The following is a 19,563-nucleotide window of genomic DNA, read 5'->3' as shown; positions in this document are numbered from 1 at the left end:
ATTCAGGTTTTATTTGCTCAATAAATGAAGGAACTAACAAAAGATCAGTGGACTGAAACTAGAAGTCTGAGTTCTAGTCCCAGGTGGGTCACAAATTTTGGTGTGACCTTGGATATGTCAAAACCTTGCTTGCAGGGGGCTGGTTACTTATTAACTTACAAATTCCTATTAAAAATATAAACATCCAAGCATCATGGGAGAAAATTCCCTGTCAGTGATTGACCTTAGAATAAAATATTATTCTCTAACTTCATGGCTGTCTCTAATTCTAGGCTTAGGTCCTTCCGAGATGTAAAGATGAACACTGTTGAGATAGAAAGAGTGTGCTACAAAGTTGGTTACCTGAAAAATGTTTCATTTTATGCAGGATACATGGCTTGGAAAACCTTCACTAACACTCTCATGTGAAGAGTGATAGAATGCTAATTTCCCACAGATTCATTATCACCATGAAATGAAATTTTGGAACACATCACAGGTAAATATAATGTGCAAATGTAGAATTCAACAATTCAAGTTTTAGCTGCCTCATGTTTTTACACCTCTGTCAACAGGACCCTCATTAATTTTTTTTTCCTATTATTGTACTTGAAAGGGAAACTGAAGAGAATAGTATTCTGGATAGAGAGATGTCCTTTCCATCTAATCTTAAGGGAGCCCAACTGTGTATATATATATACACACACATACACATACATACACACACACACACACAGTTTTTTATATATATATATACACAGTTATATATATATACAGTATATACACACACACACATATATATATACACACATACTCCTAGTTATTTTTTTATCTGATCAAAAATATTTATTGTACGTAGGGACTGTGCTACATCCTGGACATACAATTGTGAAATACTCATACTCAGTCCCTTTTCTGGTGGAGTTTGCAGTCTAGTGGAGGAGGACTACACTAATATTTTAAAATGAGTATAAAATTACATCCTAAAATAAGTGTTTCTGGGAAGAAAATTGGTTTTATTAGAGCCAAATACAATGAAAATATTATGTTCTGGGATGTAAAAGGAGGTTTACCTCCCAAAGTGGGATTTGAGGAGAAAACTGTAGAATGAGTAGCTAGGGTAAGTAAAAGCAAGGGCAGCACATACAAAGTCTCAGTGGCAAGAACAAGAGCTGAAAGAAGGCCAGAGGAGCTGGCTTGCCCAGAGCAAGGAGGGGTGTGGTGCCAGTGATGCTGCAGAGAAGAGCACAGACGGACTAGACAGGCCTGGAGGGGAGGCTGAGGGTTCTGGCCTAAGAACCCTGGGAAGTCGTTGAACAGTTTCAGCAGAGCCTGGTGACACGATCAGGTCTTTGTATTTTATAAAAGGGGCTTTGTTTTCATGTCTTCTTATATTTTCCATAATTATATGATCAATTCGAGCAATAGTATTTGTTTTCTTTGAATTATCCTGATAATTGCAGACATACACATACACATATATATTGTTTTTCTGAAAGATGTCAGTCCAGTTTGCTCCAGAATTATCATTATCTTTCATTCTCATTTGGATAACAGAATTGTCAATATATTTCATTCTCATTTGGATACTTCTGGGCACTGACTCTATTTAGCTAATAACCAAATTAACTCCGTTCTGGGCTATGATGGGGAATGAACAGAGAACCCTATCCCTGCATATTAAATGTGCAGGTGAAATTGCCCTTCTCTGCTGGAAACAGTGGGAGTAATAGCCATTCCATCACCAAGATGGGTTCAAATTGAATTGTCTGGTGGCATCTGCAGGGCCTCTGTAAACTATGTCTACAACCCACATTTCTTAGCATATCCAAAAATGGATTAAGTTGCTTTGACAGGCTCTGTTTTTTATGAACCTCTTTGGCTATGACTTACTATGTTATTTTTCTCAAGATGCTCATGGACTGATTTATGATTTCATTTAGAATTTTGACTGGTAGTTTGGATACGCTAACTAGCCCACCTTTTCCTGTATCTGCTTTTGGCTGCTTTATCTCCAACACTAAATCAGCCTGCTTAAATTTCCCTGGTACATAAGTCTCTACGACAAACACTAGTATTGTAGGTATGTCCTGCCTTAGCTGGTTCTTTGAATATGTTCAAATGAATCTCACCCAGCTCTCCTGATTTATAAATATTTAAATTGTATAAGTATTCTTTTACCTGCCTCTTATTAATTCTGTTTCTTGATATTCCCAGAGACTCATTAATATTTATCTTACTGAGCTCCTGCTTCCTTCATTCTTTGTGCTAAAGGCTGAGACAAAATAGTAGCTCCATAATCATTCTTCTTTGCATCTTTCATTATTTTCTCTCACCCCTGACTTAGCAAAAGTAGCCTTTGTTTTCTTGGGCTTATCATCCTATTTTATTTTTAGAAGACTTTGCTGTAATTTCTTGCTGCTTCTGCTTCTCTAATTCTGTCCTTTCAGCCACTATCTCTTGGAGCTACAGTTTCTTCATATAATATTCTTGTCCTAAAACTCTATACAATTGGATTTTTCCTTTTCTTCCCCTTCAAAAAGGAAACATTCATGCTTGAAGCCTTGTATGTCAGAATATGTGTGATTATATAACAGCACCCAGCAACCACTTGTGTGTTCTTTTTTTAGAGGCTATACTTGAATGCCCACACCCATGTTTTTTCTTTCAGTAGAACAACGCAAGTAGTAACCATTCAGTTCTTGAAAGATGGTTTGGATGCAGAACGTGACCAGAACATTGATCTCAAACAAACAACAAATGAATATAAAAGCAAGACAAAGGACTTCCAATAAAAACAAAAAATTAATAAGAAAAAAATTCCTGGAAGAGTCCAGGAATCTGCCTCATCAGAAACACACTTTTTTTTTTTTTTTTTGTAGAGATGGAGGTCTCGCTCTATTGTCCAGGCTGGTCTTGAACTCCTGGCCTCAAGCAGTCCTCCCACTTCTGCCTCCCAATACACTGGGATTATAGGCTTGAGCCCCTGTGCCCAGCTAACACTGGAAATTTTAATGTGTTTTCAAAAGAAAACATACTGTATACTAGACACACACACACACACACACACACAGAGCGAGAGAGAGAGAAAGAAAGGGAGAAAGAGAGAGAAAGAAAGAAAAGAGTACATGCAATATCATTGCATTTATTCAAAGTTCAAGAATAGGCAAAACGAAATTATAGTAGCAGAAGTCAGAAGAGTGGTTCCCTCCAGGGATGAGTACTTACTGCAAGCAGCCTGAAGATGCTGGAAATGCTTTACATCTTGATCAAGGTGGTGGTACATGGGAGTGTACATATGTATATATATGCAGGTTCATCAAGCTGTGCCTCGTGATTAGTGCGCTTTAAAAATGTAACATTTGGGAGGCTGAGGCAGTTAGATTGCCTGAGCTCAGGAGTTTGAGACCAGCCTGGGCAACACAGTGAAACCCTGTCTCTACTAAAATATAAAAAATTTGTTGGGCGTGGCAGTGTGTGCCTGTAATCCCAGCTACTTGGGAGGCTGAGACAGGAGAATCACTTGAACCCGGGAGGTGGAGGTTGCAATGAACCGAGATCGCGCCATTGCACCCCAGCCTGGGTGACAGTGCGAGATTCTGTCTCAAAAAAAAAAAAAAAAAAAGTAACTCATTTACTGCATGTATTATACCTCAGTTAAAAAGTAAACCAAAGGAAAACTCAATCAATGTGTCTACAAACCAGTTGCTAGAAGTGGTAAACATTTCGATGGCTATGGACTATGTCTGAAGCTATCTGAAATATTATTATTTTTAAAATTTGGTATATACATTTATGTTATGGGACAAACTTACTTGCACAGTAGGCTGGTGGCATTAGAATGATTGACTTCCATTTCTTGAGTAGCTACAGTGTGGTAGGCATTGTACCCACACTTTGTCATCTCCATGCAGAGATGTTATTATTTCCATTTTCCAGATGAGGGCACGAACCAGAAAGATCTCAAATGTCTCAAAGAATACACAGTTAAAGAGAAGAAATTAGAGATGTAAACTCAGGTTTTAAAAACACCAAAGCCTATGATATACTTTCTTCCTCTCTATGGGGTTCCCAGGAACCCTACATGATTATGTGTTAGTATTTTTACTAGTCTTTTTACTGTAGGCAAGGTGTTGTGCTATGTGTAGCTTTCAAATATTCCTATCTCTTTTTTTAAAGAAATAAGTGGATATAGATACATTGAAATGAGTTACAAATAATATTGTCTGGCTCGATCTCAAAAGCATACCTAATTTGACCAGCACAGGAAATCTGTGAGCTAAAAAAGATGTTTATTTGCCCCATTTTACAGATAAGGACTCTGAGACTCCAAAAGGTTAAGAGTGGATAGCTGGTAAATTTCAACCTCTGGCAAGCTGACTTCAGAGCTCACACACTTTACTAGTCCATATGCTGTGTGTGTAATGATATTTGTAGGGTGTAACTGAAAGAAGAATTAGATTGATCAATTTTTTAAAATACGAAAACAATTTATAAGAAAAATAGACGTGAATAAAAGGAATATTTGTCAGATTTATACCCATTATTAAGATGAATTTGAGAAACTATACGGTTTATTGGATCTTTTCTGCTGTTTCAAAAGCTTATGAGCTAATGAGTTCAGTGATTGTGTGGTTTTAGACATTTTGAAAGAGGCCATGCAATGGCCGCAATGCTTACACATGTGGTTGAAAGCTGAGGTTCCGGGCTCTGTCCGTCATCTGTCTACAGACTTGTCATCTGAGAGGACATGTCTAAGATATCTAGTCCTCTTTCTTGCTTGCTTTCATGACTATTTCTGGCACTTCTGTAGCTGTCTTGGATCATTTCACTCTAGTTGTGTTATTTTAAAGGTATTTTCTTATGTGTAACAAAATATATTCATGTATTTCGGGTCAAATATTATCTCTATGGAGACGACTCTTATATGGATGCTTTTGATCCTAAAAGAATTATTGTAAAATTTCATACACTATCAGATTATCATATTCCCTTGTTACGTGAATCTTTATTTTTTTCTATTTCCCTCCCATCAGATTTGAATCCTTTAATCAAAAAAGACTTCTCCATCCCCACTTTTTATTACTAAGAATAGCACGATGATAAATCTTACATTTTTTCACCTGGATTTGTCAGTTGTTGACATTTACCACATTTGCTTTTTTAATCTATTTATAGTGTGTGTATATGTATGTATGTATGTGTATATATGTTTTAAACCATTTGAAAATTAATTGCAGACATTGTAGCAAGTATTTCAGCAATCAACTTCTAAGAACAAGGAAATTATCCTACATAATCACAGTACAGTGATTATATTTGGGCATTTAACCTTAAGATCATTATCTAACATACTGCTCATATTCAAATTTCTCCAATTGTCCCAGGAATATCCTTAGACTGCTTTTTTTTATTTACTCCAGTATTCAGTTGAGGATACCACATTTTATTTAGTTATTGTATCTATTTAGTTTCCTTTAATCTAGAACAGTTTCTCTGAAATTTTAATGTTTCATGAATAAAGATCTTTGTTTTAAACAGTTTCATTGAGTTCCAAGCATGGTTCTAGTTACAACCACTACCTGATTTGTTTCATAAATTATTCCAGGTTAGTCCTGCAAAAGTAAAATACTAAAATAATTCTTATGCACTTTGGAAAATATGTAAATAACTTTAAAATACATGTTAGAACTTCAGTGATTCTCTGCTGTTCATCCAGTAGGTCTGTTAGTTAGACTCGAAGGACACAGAGATAAGAGAGTTTCCATCTGAAAATCCCTCTCAGTTTTAGACGATTTTGGGGTTTTGTACCATCCTGGGATTTAGAAAAAAAGCAAAGTTTCAACCAGTCTCTTTATTGTGACAGTCTGCTAAACTATCAGAAATCAGAGACACCACAAATGGCATGCTGAAGAGGAAAACAAGTTGAAATGCAAAGCGTGACTAATAATAAAATGTTATTTTCCCAAAAGTGACCATTGTGAATGCTTCTATCACCATCATATACAATTTCTTTTGATACCCGGCTGAGCCTTCTGAGGAAGCAACTGAGGCTTCCTTGCAAAGCAAGAAAATTAGCAATTGTTCAATGACTAAAAGGACAGTTTTGTGAGAAGTTGCCATAACGACATGATGAGGCTGTCTGTGTGTCTTAATTTCAGTCACATTGAATTGGGCTCGATGTTGTGTTTTAAAATATGAGTCAATATTTTAGGGGCTTTGAAGAAAAGATGTAAATATGAATTGTATGGACTGAGTCTTCTTCTCAATGCAAGTCTCTCAGTAGGAGAGTTTCCAATTTACTCTCCTAATTTCTGCAGCAAACAAATATTTTTCTCTCAAGTGGAGTTTAAATGCTGTTTCTGGAAATCTACTTGTACTGCACAGAGAATTTGATAAACTATCAGGTTACACATTGCCATTAAACAAATCAATATTAGGTCTTTCATTCACTAACAAATTAGTAGGAAATCCGAGTGCATATTCCCCAAATGTCAAAGGTAATGTCAGCCATGAGCATTTTGAAGATGCATCATTTTATTGGCTAAAATAGAAAACCACCTATATGATATTTTTATTCTTGCTGTTTTGAGGAAAATACTGTAATAGCTAATATTTATTGAGTGCTTTGTGTTACACTATATGATTGACATCTTTTATGTGCATTCTTTAATCCCCATGGAAAACCTAGGAGGTAGGAATATACATTATCATCTTCATTTACAGGTGAAAACCCTGAAACTCAGAAAGGTTAAATAACACATTTGGTAAGTGTTGGGATCCAGTCTCAGAGCTTCTTGTGCTGGAATCCAGTGCAGATTCTGATTCAGTAGATGTAGATGGAGCCTGAGATTATACCTTTCTAATAATCTCCGGAGAGATGCTGCTGTTGCTGATCCAGGGACCATACTTTTGAGTAGCAAGGGTCCAATCTACTGTATAATGGTTCTCAAACTTGAGTATTATATGGACTATTTTTTATAGGAAAAACTGGGTGAACTCCTTGAAATACATTTGAAGACTTTAATTGCAGAAACACCAGTGATGATGTAGTTTAATATAATTAGACTCTTTTTCAACTAGAAAGTATCACAGCAGTTTTCTTGTTATGACCGTTAAATTTTTTTTTAAGATTATAATTTAAGTGACAATAATAAAACACTTGTACAGCTCGTGAAAGGCAATGCACAGTCTATAAAGTCTTGGGGGTCAATGAAACCCAAATTGAGGAACAGTATACTACATGTTACATAGCAGTTTGTAAATCAGTTGCATTGAATCATCACACTTATGAAATAGCTATTCTCCAAGTTTTGCTGGTTGTTGCTACATTGGTGAAAAGAAAGGCTATTACTTAGAAATTTTTCCATTAATCATGATTCTTTCCAAGCAGTTATTTTGGATTACTTGCAAAACAAATTTATACAATCTTTATTATATATGCTTCCTTTCATCAAAATATAAATAGATATCACTACAGACTGGACTAGAAGGCAAGCTTTTCTATTTTGGATACTCCCTGTAGAATGCACTATTCCCATAAAATTCTAAAAAGGAAATAATTCTGCCCTCAACTGATCTTTTAGGTTAGTGGTGTTGAAGCTCTCTAAATGAAGGAAGTAGATTTGTTATCGACAAAATGATTGTTATGCAAACAAGCCATTGATATTTAAACCTAAGTGATTGGTTCATTCAGTGAAAATGTTTACTTGAGCAAAAGAAGCCAGAGAAGGCAAGATGAAGGGGCCTTGAGCTGTTGTAGAAGTGTAGGTGTTACAATTTTTTTTCACCAATGCCCATCTTGAAGCAGTATAGCATTTTGGTTAAAAGATTGGTTCTGGAGTCAGACAGATCTAGATTTGAATTTTGATTCTGACACTGATCAGCTGTGTGGCCTTGGGCAAGTCACACTGGCCTCACTGACCTCTTTGGAAAAGAAAGAGTAAGAGTTCTCTAGCAGACACAGTCAGTGCCTCTCCAGACCCTGTGGATCTCTAAAATTGTCATAAATGCCAGCTGCTGGTGCACTTTCCCTCCCATTAGCACTTAACCAATGATAGCTGTGGGTTAAATACTCTGGCTCCTTTTCCTGATTATGACAACCTGGAGGTGTGCTACCTGCACACTCCCATGTGCATCAGAATCCCAGCGGGGCTTGTTAAAATACAAGGTGCTGGGCTCCACCCCAGAGTTTCTCATTCAGCAAGTCTGGGGTAGGTACCTGAGAATTTGCCCTTCTAGCAAATTCCCAGTTAATGCTGATACTGCTGGTCTGGGGACCCCACTTTGAGAATCACTGCCTACACTGTCTCCAGAGTTCCCTGAGGGACTGAGCAGTTTCACTAGGTAAGGCTTTGCTTATAAGGCACCCTAGACTGGCTTCCTTTCCTTCCATTCCCCGGTATACTTTCTCACTTCCTTCCCCACCGCCGCAAGTCATGGAACACTTCCTAACACTTCCAATCAAATTCTTAGTTTGGGAGCCCAAACTAAAATAAGGGCTCTCCTCAGAGAGGTGTTCTGAAGAGAAAGTAAGTTAGCTCCCAGTATCAAAACTTACTCCTCTCATCTTTGAAAATCATCAATCTTGTTGACTTCCCCACCATCCAAGATGATTTTATTATATTTCACATAGTAAAATACGAATAAAAAACCAAATTTGGTTTATATATGGTTGATATGGTTTATACACCATATATGAATATGGTTGATATGGTTTATAAACCATATATGAATGTGGTTGTTTATATTATAGAATAATATGTAATTTATACTTCTCCAAATAAAAATATTATATATAGTGTATGTACAGATATGTGTATATATATGCATATACATATATACATATGCATGTGTGCACATGTGTGTGCATGTTTATTTCAGACTACTGCTCCTGTAGATGTAATATCTCTTCCCCAGGGAGTGTCTCTGATCCCAGCCCCTTGGAAATCAGTAAGGCAGAGTTCTTTGGGTTTAGCAGGAAGAATGCTGCCTTCATCGTTATGCAGGGGAGTATGCCTGGACAGGGAATAATGTTTAGCTAGAAGGGTGTTTATCTGAATCCTGGAATACAAGGTAGGCCGTGGTTGCTGTTTCTCCAGTGGTGGGAAGACTGGAACATTAAGAGGCATAGTGAGGTTGGGAACTTTTGGATCTTTGTGGCTTGGACAGTATATTACATGGAATCATCTTTGAACACTTAGCACTTATTTGTTTGTTAATAACTGCATATTGAGGCAATATTTTGTAATAGTTAAAAGCATGGGTTCCTCCCTATGACTCAATAGCAACCCCCCCGCCAAACAACAGATTTAAAAATGGCCAAAGGACTTGAGTAGATATTTCTCGAAAGAAGACCTACAAAAGTTATGTGAAAATATATTCAATGCCACAAATCGTCAGAAAAATGCAAATCAAAACCACAATGAGATATCACCTCACACCACTTAGGAGGGTTATTATGAAAAAGCCAAAAGACGTGCATTGGTGAGAATGTGAAGAAACTGGAATCGTTGCACACTGTTGGTGGGAATACAGCTGCTCTGGAAAACACTGTGAAAGTTCCTTAAAAATGTAAAAATAAAATTACCATATGATCCAGCAATCCCACTGCTGAGTGTTGAAATCAGGATCTCAAAGATATATCAGTACTTGATGTTCATTGCAGCACTATTCACAGTAGCTAAAATATGACAACAACCTAACTGTCCATCAACAGACAAATAGATTTTTAAAAATGTGGTATACATATCATGGAATATTATTCAGCCTTCAAAAAGAAAGAAATCCTGCCATGTGTGATAACATGGATAAACTTGGAGGACATTATGCTAAGTGAAATACTCTAGTCACAGAAGAATAAATAATGCATAATTTTACTCATAGGAGGCATGTAAAATAGTGAAATTTGTGGAAGTAAAGAGTAGAATTGTGGTTGCCAGAGAGCTGGGAAGAGGTAGAAACAGTGAGTTGCTAATCAATGGGTAAAAAGTTTTACTTATGCAACGTGAATAAGTTCTGGAGATTTGCTGTACAATACTGCCTATAGGTAGTAATATTGCATTGTGGACTTTAAAATCTGTTAAGAGGGTAGATCTCATGTCAAGTGGTCTTACCACAGTAAAATTTCATGTAAAAATCATGGGCTCTGGAGTCACATTGCCTGGGTTTCAATCCCGCCTTTACCATAAGCATGGGCAAGTTAAAAACTATTCTAAGTCTCTGTTTCCTCTTCTGTAAAATGAAGATAACACCAATCCTCTTATCTGTAAAATGACAAAATAAGAAGTTGGTTTTTTTTCCTGTTTTTCACCTCACTGATCCACGTAAAGAGGTCAGTACATTTCCTGGCAGAGAGTAAGAACTTTATAACGGGCCGGGCGCGGTGGCTCAAGCCTGTAATCCCAGCACTTTGGGAGGCCGAGACGGGTGGATCACGAGGTCAGGAGATCGAGACCATCCTGACTAACACGGTGAAACCCCGTCTCTACTAAAAAATACAAAAAAACTAGCCGGGCAAGGTGGCGGGTGCCTGTAGTCCCAGCTACTCGGGAGGCTGAGGCAGGAGAATGGCGTAAACCTGGGAGGCAGAGCTTGCAGTGAGCCGAGATCCGGCCACTGCACTCCAGCCTGGGCAACAGAGCAAGACTCCATCTCAAAAAAAAAAAAAAAAAAAAAAAAAAACAAAAAACTCTATAACGATAGCAATATTTTCAGTTTTGTTATTTTCATCATTATTATTGTTGGTTAATAGCACTAGTTAACAGCACTAGTTGAGTGCCAATAGTTAGACAGTGGGATGGCCAAAGAGATGAACGATAAATCCTCGTACTAGGATGAATTTATAAATCCTGGGGAATTGACATGTAATTTGAGTAGTCAGGCTAAAGAAACTGCTGGATAGGGCCACATGTGGATCCTGCCCTCCAAATTGGAGCCCCATGTTCGACAGGTGTGTGGATGTGATGTTGGCATCCACACACCCTAGCATGACTTTGCATGGATGTACTTTATGCAAAACAATATTTGCTAACTCATCAGCCTTAACTGGATGATAAATGCATCACCAGTTGAGTGCTTTACACTTGTTTGCAATTTGTAAACTGCTGTAGCAGGTGTGACCCTCTATCTATAATCTCAAAGTCAGAAGAATAATTGCCTTTCTTAATTTCCTTAAATCTTGCCTTAAGTTTTCTCATCCTGCAAAGGTGGGTTTAATTTCAACCTTGGCCATTATTGGGATACATTTCTTCTCTATGTTTCCTGCTCTTGTCCCCTACCTAGGATGCCGTGCAAAGGTCTCCTGGATCTCAAATGGTCTCAAGGAGTGCATGGAGGTAAAGTGCAGACCCCCATTTTGTCAGCCTGCAGACTTTCTTGAGCTTGAGGTGCTGGAATTGGGGCTGAGGTGGAACTTGAGTGCCCCCAGAGTGCTGTCACAATGGGCCTTAAATCTTAGCTATTTAGCAGATCCCCCAACCTCTGTCTTCTTTACCATCTTTCCTGAGACACATTTCCCTCTTTCCTCCTCCAGCCCTTAAAGTTATCCTTCCCTCTCTATGTCAGCTCTGGAAAATCCATAATAGTTGTTTCAGTGACTCAGGATTTCCATACAAGACAGGCATTGCAACTGACTTCAGACCTCTTCTGAAACAAAGAAAGCCAAAGCCTGCTTCTCTGTTTGAAATGAGCGTCATAAAATTAGAGAAGGAACCCACGGAAGGGAATACCATCCCCAAATTACCCTGCGATTTCTCATCTGATTGTTGACTTCATTCATTTGCTTATTTATTGGGCACCCACTATAAGCCAGACAAGACACGGGGTGCTGAGGGAACAGGAGTGAGCCAGGCACAGGCTCTGCCATTGCAGGACATCTAGAAACAGAGGCAGGATACCCCAGGCTGTGTTGAAATCCCACCTGTGCTGGAGACCAGAGGCAGCAGCTCCTGCCAACTGGGCCCTATTATTACTTAATGTTGTCAAAACTCATGGTTGTTCCTATTTCCTTGAGTGCAACTTATGTAAGCAAAGCTTGTGAAGATGAAACATTTGGAAAGTCATAGCCAGTTGTTTTGAGGACTTTATTGAGCTGGAAGTTCCTGGTTGAAGTATGCCACATTTGAAAGGTGGCACTGACTGATTTTCGTTGCCTCTTGGCAGGTATCCCAATTTTCTTTGAGTTTTCTTGGAGGAGCTAGAAGACAGAAGCCAATTATTTGCCAGCATTTTTTTTTCTTACCTCCCAGAGGTGCCTGAAACACTTATTATTGGTGCTTAATTATGTTTGAATAATTTTTTGCCCTTACTTTGGAATTTTGTTTTTCTGAGTCTGAGCTTCTTGAGGATGGAGACTGCATTGTATCCTTACATGAATACTTAATGAATAGAATTATTTGCATTTGTTTGCAAGGTAGACTTTGGGCGATGGCAATTTTTTAATACTCTTTCATGTATAGTATCTCACGTTGTACTTGTTACATTTAGCTCCCTTGCCTGTTTTGGCTGTTTATACCTAAATTGCCTTTCTGTGCCTCAGTGCTGATTTCATTTTATTTTTCAGTAACGCTTCAAGGAAATATATAAGGAAGTGATTCCCACTGTTGGCATGCAGTAGGTGGCATGGCTTGGTTCCTTAAGTGGGAAGACAAAAGAGACAGGCAGGGAACAGACCAGCAACCATCTTCAGCTTATCATTTCCTATTTATTTGTAGCCCAAACAGCACACAATTTATTTGTAGCACACAGTTGATATGTACTGAAGCGTTAATAAAAGAAAACAGGGATGCAGTTTAATATGCTGTGTAAGAACATGGGCTTTGGGATTCTATAGACATGTGAGTCACTATTCTGACTTTTCATTGCTGGGTGATCTTAGCTGGTCACTTTAGCTTTCTAGTCCTCAGTTTCCTCATGTGTGAAACGATAACACATTGGTACCTACTTCAGAGGGTTGTTATGAGGATAAAATAAACTAATGCATAGAAAATATCTAGTACTCAATCATTATTCGCTATTATTATCCATTATGGTATCTTTCTACCACCTCCCTGACATTTCACAAGTTTCTTGGAGCAAAGCTATGGAACATTAGAACAATTAACATGGACCCTGACACTTTGAGAACAAAAGTAGATATTTAAACCAGCTAGTGATTAAAAGAAAAAATACCTCGACTAATAGGAATAAAATCAACCTTTCTGCCCTTCCCTTCTCTTGCTTTGACCTATTAGGGTAAAGCAGATGAACTTGCTCTCTGATTCTCATCCACATATTTTTCATGCTTGTTGAGGATTTTTTGACTTCTTCAACGATGCCTCACCCTACCTGGGATGGTTAATTTTGTGTGTCAATTTGACTAGGCCACAGTACTCAGATATGTGGTCAAATATAGTCTAAATGTTGCTGAGAAGGTATTTTTTAGTAAGATTTCACGTTCAAATCAGTAGACCTTGAGAAAAGCAGATTACCTTCCGCAATGTGGGTTGGCCTCACTCAATCAATTGAAGGTCTTAAGAGAAAAAGAGATTGACATCCCCAAGATAATTCTGCCTCCACATTGCCCTTGGACTCTGCAACATCACCTCTTCCCTGGGTCTCCAGTCTGTGGGCTTACCTTGCACATTTTGAACTTTCCAGTCCCTGCAATTACATGAGCCGATTCTTTAGAACAAATCTCTCTCTGTACATGCCCTGTGGTTCTGTTTCTCTGGAGAACCCTGACTAATAAACCATCCTATCCCCCAATTTTAAAAGCCTGATCCCAACCAACTTAGGTAGGCTTTTACATCTCAACAGGGCAAGGGAGAAGGAGGATATGAGTATGGCCTATATTTCCCCCTATGCCTTCAAATAGGGCCTTATTTCTGTACCCATGTAACCAAACCTTTGCTTCAGTTTCAGAAGCAAAATGTTATGATGCTCAATCATCCAGCATGTTAGATTCTCCAGGGAAGATGAAGTCCAGTACATGCTCCCTAAAAAGGCAATGTAGGAAGAATTTCAGTAATAAGGGCTGGCATACGGGGATGGTTAATAAATTAACCAGAAAGTGTCATTCCTGGAGCAATCTGGTTAATCTATCTCTGAATGTATTTTGAAAAATATTCCTAAGGGCTTCGAGACTGTTGAAAGGAAATTCAACTTTTGAAAGCACAAGAGTTAAGTAACAGACACAAGTTTTACATTATGACTCTGTTTATACAATTTTGTAAAAATCTGGCCAATTTCTTCCATTGCAGATTTTATTCTACTAGCACTAATTTATCACTTGTTTTTAAGACTAATTTTCCAACTGTTTTTTTTTTTTTCCCACAACTGACTTAAACTACATTGGAATGACTTGCATTTCAAGGTGTGTAGAATGGTTGAATATATTCTTCTGAGGCAACATTTATGCTTGGCTAAGCTTGTTGAATTTTAGGCATTTTAACTACCCAACATCCTCTTACTTGGGTGTTACATGGTGTGGTTAACCCTTTGACTAAGATATTTCCTAGCTCCTTAGGAAAAAGTATGTATTTTTGATGTCTAATTTAGATTAAAATAGAATTCATTTTACATTAAGCTAATGTAACTTAATAGGATATGGTATTTGCTGAGGGGAAAAAGAAATCTTGCTCATCTTTTAATTTCTTATTGAGCTGTGCATGTAGTTTCAATAAAATATGTTGAAATATATTTGAAGAAAAAACACCCCCTTACAGCCTGAACTTATTTCCAGGAAGGTTACCAGAGTGTTGCTGAATTTAGTGGGCTGTCACTACTACTCTTACTTATTATTGACTTTCATCAGTATTTTCTGCATGGGCTCTTCTGGGAATGGGTCTCTAGATTTTAGATGCAAATAGGATGAAGCTAATGCCTGCTTGACTGGTGGCTATGTGCAGAGGTGAGAAAAAGTGCTGGCTGGTGTATGGTATAATCACAGAGGCAGCAATGGTGAAAATCAAGAGGGAAGAGGAAGATTATGTCCCATGTTGAACAGAAGCAGCTCAGTGAGATGCTACTCAAGGGAATATAGGTTCTTCTAGGAAATGGCACGAAATCAAAAAGGAAGGGAAGATGTACTTCTGATAGAGCAAAGACATGTGTTTCATGTTCCCAACCTTCCAGGATTATTTGTTTTAGGGTAACATGCTTCTTATGGAAGCCTTGGAGCTAAATACAAAACAAACTACAGTTCCCATGCACCTCTGTCCCAGACAGCCTCTCCAATCCCCCTTGGCAGTGAATACTCATTTTCCTGAGCACTTGGCTCAGTGAAACAGTGAGGTAAAACTGGCAAAGACAAGAGATTTTAAAATCTTGTGCCGCTGTGAGATTATGCAGAGAAAAATCTTATGTTTAGGTTTACTACATTGTAGGGTATTGAGTATAAACAGGAAAGAGAGTTCTTCCAACAGACTCTGAACTAGACATACATACCATACATGCTCTTGACAGACTCTACTTGGCTTTCTTCTAAAAACGAGGTTGATGGGAGAAACAAATTAATTAAAACATGCATATAGATCCTTTCTTTGCTTCACATATTTGGATTTGTTTTCTCCTCTTAATGAGAAAGTAAAAAGTGATTTTTGGCTAATGGGAAAAAAGTATGTTGGGGCCAAATGTGTTTGTCTACATTTGTCTCATTGTCTGCTTTGCAAAAAACATCGTAGCTATAACTTTCATATGTAATAAGTAACCTGTTGTTAGGGGAAAGTGTTACGATGTTGAAAATGGAAAATGAAGAGAGTCCCTGGCAAGTTGAAAGTTTCTGTTCATTTGAACATTAGACAGGACTTTTACTCTCATTATCTCTCCCTACCCTTTTCTTCTGCTAAATTCAAAGACTCTTATGTTTCTAGCCCTACTCTCAGATAGAGATGAAATGACATGGAACATAAGACTTTCCTCAACTCAAACCATCGTAATTTCTAATGATTGGGGCAGAAAAAAACGTTTCCTCTACCTTCTGAGGTTCATTACCCGTGGGCCTGTGAATTAAACTGACAAAAGACAGATTAACAGAAGAAAGAAGAGTTTATTCATATGCACACATGATCTTAAAAAAGCAGTAGCTGGATAGATGATTAATGGTTAAGGTTAGAGATTTACAGATCTAACTTAGTAGGGAAAAGGGAGGAGGGAGGAAAGGCCTCTGTGGGAGGACGAGGTGACGGTCTTTAGGAAAGACAAATGGATTTCTAGAAAAAAAAATGGGAGAGAAGAAAGTTTGTAGTATACTTGTTTATGTAAGTTTGAGTGGTCTTTTCATTGTCTTCATTGTCATAAAACTCCCCCAAGAAGGGATTTGTCATAGGTTTACTCTTGGTCTCCTTCCTGGGAGTAAAAGCTGCCCTGAAGAGGGAATTTATGGCAGCTTCATTTCCCAGAAGTTTCTGCTTTTAGTCAGATAAGGGACGCTCCAAGAAGGCTTCTTTCTGCGTCTGTTGAATCTCAAATGTCTTCAACTTAGAACAATCTGTATACCAACTCTGGGGTTCAAAGCGGGTCTTCACATTATTTTTAAGCTTGATGGCTCATTATTTATGAACATATTGCATTAAAACACTGTATGTTTTGTGACTTAGGTTTTGGCACCTCCTGAAATTTTTCTCCAAAGGTAAGCACCTTGCTTGCCTCATCCTAGTCCCTCTATTTCCCTGCTTGTCAGCAGCCTTTTAGAAGAAAGCTTCACATGTTGAATGCGGGAATTGATTATTCAACTACTGTCCTCTGTGGTTGAGGGTTCCCCCTGGAGGCATTAAATTCCTGGCATTTTTGAAGAAGAGATAGAGAGAGGCTGGGTATATGAGGTTGGAAGCATGCATGGAGACTGTGCACTCAGCCGAGGGGGGCCAAGAGGATATGGAGTGAGGAGACACCAAGGGGCCAAGATTTGGATGCACCATTTCATCGCATCTTTCTAGTAATGCCAGGTGCTCATCAGAGTCAGGGCTAGAGTGAGGTGAGTGAGCACCAAAAGACTGAGCCATGGAGATAAATAATATTTTCACACAACACTTTAAAAACTCAAAATTAATCCAAAAGTGATTCATGCTAAAAAAAAAAAAAATCAACATTTTAACTAAAGACAGGATCCAGCCTTGTACTTGCATGACTCTACTTCATTTGCATCACCTTAATACTGGCCCTGGCTCCAGTGAACCTTTCTTTATGAAAATAGGTTGCTGTAGATGACGAATTTGACTTCAAAAGAAATATTGCATGACAATATTATTAATCTTGACTACTAAGTTTTTGGCACTCTCTTATATTTTGCTACTGAGGCAAGTGCCCCACTTGCCTCACCCTAGCCCAGGCCCTGGTCTTAGTATTATCTCCGTCTTCCAGACAAAAGAGCTGAGTCTGAGACACATGAGGCAGATTGCTCGAAATCACATAGGTGACCCCAGAGACTCCAGAGTGAATGACATCAACCCCCAATGTGGACCTCTTTCCCAGTCACTGGCCTTTTAGTGGCTATGTCAAGATAGTGTGTGCATTAGTTAGAACTCTCCAGAGAAACAGAACTGATAGGATATAGGTAGGTAGGTTGGTAGATGGATAAATGAGAGGACATTTATTAGGGGAATTGGCTCACATGATTATGAAGACTGAGAAGTCCCACGATATGTTGTCTGCACACTGGAAAGCCAGGGAAGCCAGCAGTGTGGCTCAGGAGATGGTGTAACTCTGAGTCCAAAGCTGAAAGGCCTGAGAATTTGGGGGGGCCGCTGATGTCAGTCCCAGACTCCAAAGACCCAAGAATCTGGAGTTCTGAGGTATAAGGGCGAGAGAAGAAATGTGTCTTAGCTCGAGAGAGAAAGAAAGAGAGAGCACTCCAGTTCACCTTTCCTTTGCTTTTTTGTTCTATACAAGCCCCTCAACACTGGATAGTGCCCACCCACATTGGATGAAAGTGGTTTTTATTTATTCAGTCCACTGATTTAAATGCCAGTCTCTTCCGGAAACACCGTCACAGACATGGCCTAAAATAATGCTTTATCAGCTATCAGGGTATTCCTGAATCCATCAAGTTGACACCTGAAATTAACCATCAGAGTGTTGAAGTGATACTTCAGTTCCCCACCTCTGCCCACTCTCCTAAGCCTTCACCTAGTTCGAGTACAATTGTGAGAACTAGGCATATAGCTTTGCAAGAAAAAGTACAGCAGAGTTAAATTGATAAGGAAGTTCTAATCCCTAGCTGCTTTTCAAGCTACATGTAGATGCAGCAAACTGCGAACTTGCCAATTATATGAAGGTCTATTGAGATGTTGCAGCTGCATGTGTTTATTTCATAACTGTAGAGTAAAACTTGGGAGCGTGTGTGTGCTGTAAAAAGAGAAGTTGGACATTTTATAATTTTTCAATATCTAATAATTGCACATGAATGTACCTGATTTTCCATTAGCTAAATGGGGTTGCCAAGAAGAACTAATGAATATTGAATGGTTGAGTTCTGTCACTCTTTAAAGGAGGGACTGGACATGAAATTATTTCTTTTAATACAGAGACAAAGACAAGTGACTTTAGAATTTAATGAAAGTCGCCGGATTGGAAAGCTCACTGATGCAAACTTGCTTCCTCTCCACATGCACTTGCAGAAGGTTCTCGATATGGGTTTTACTGCCTTATTGACAGCTTAACTGATGACCTGTTAGACACAAAGCTTTAGGATACAAAGCAGGTAAATTATACAGGTTGGCACCAAAGCACCTTATATCCAGCTCTTTCGTTCTGGGTCCTCACAAATGGTAAAAATGTGAGCTGGGTGTTTTCCTATTGAAAATGTCATTGATGTACTGTGAAATTCCAATAGTTTTGGAGAGAACTATTCTGAAATTTCTGGTTTGGCTGTTTTCATGGTAAGACTTAAATATCGGTGTTCACCAGCTCTCTTCTTCATTATTGACCATGCCATGCTTTTGTTTTCTTGGAGATGGATTTCTCCCTTAAAATGCATGCAGTGATATTTTTATGTTACCTATACAGACAGGCATTTATTTGCTCCTTTACTTAAAATGACTCTAGAGGCACACAAGACAATGGCTTTGGCATGTCTCTGTTGGAGATCCCAAGGTGGACAGATGTCCATTGAATGACCACAGGTTGAGTTTAAGACCCAGCTTCTTAAAAGTGGGACAGCCTACAGTCATTATCTATTGAGTTTCTAAAATTAATTGGAAATGTTGGCTATTAAAGGGACAGAGAATAAATGAATCCTAATGCATTTTAGGAGCATAAAATTAGAATGGTGTTGCTTGATTGACAGCAGTCTAATGTTACTAGCAATTTTCTGGTTAAAAAAGGGAGGGGGGCATGTTTCTTCAAAGGCACAATCTTCATTTTTGTACTTGGTAAATTATTAACCATTCTATTAGAAAAATAATGAGGAGCTTCAGATTAAATGGCAAAGGCACAGTTAAGTAAAAAAAAAGCCTTTTGATAATTTTGACCTTGGAACTGTGATGGGTTTGGATTAGAAATAGACTAGTTGGTTCCTCATCTTAGATCTTTTTATTGAAACATAAGGTATGCCTGGCTGTAAACTCAATACAAGAACAGTAAGGCTATTCCATTGCCTAGAACAAA

This window comes from Macaca mulatta, chromosome 2, assembly GCF_049350105.2.
Source record: "Macaca mulatta isolate MMU2019108-1 chromosome 2, T2T-MMU8v2.0, whole genome shotgun sequence".
In the NCBI taxonomy this organism is placed as follows: Eukaryota; Metazoa; Chordata; class Mammalia; order Primates; family Cercopithecidae; genus Macaca; species Macaca mulatta.
The sequence above is the reverse complement of the archived record's forward strand: the minus strand, read 5'-3'. Positions refer to the sequence as shown.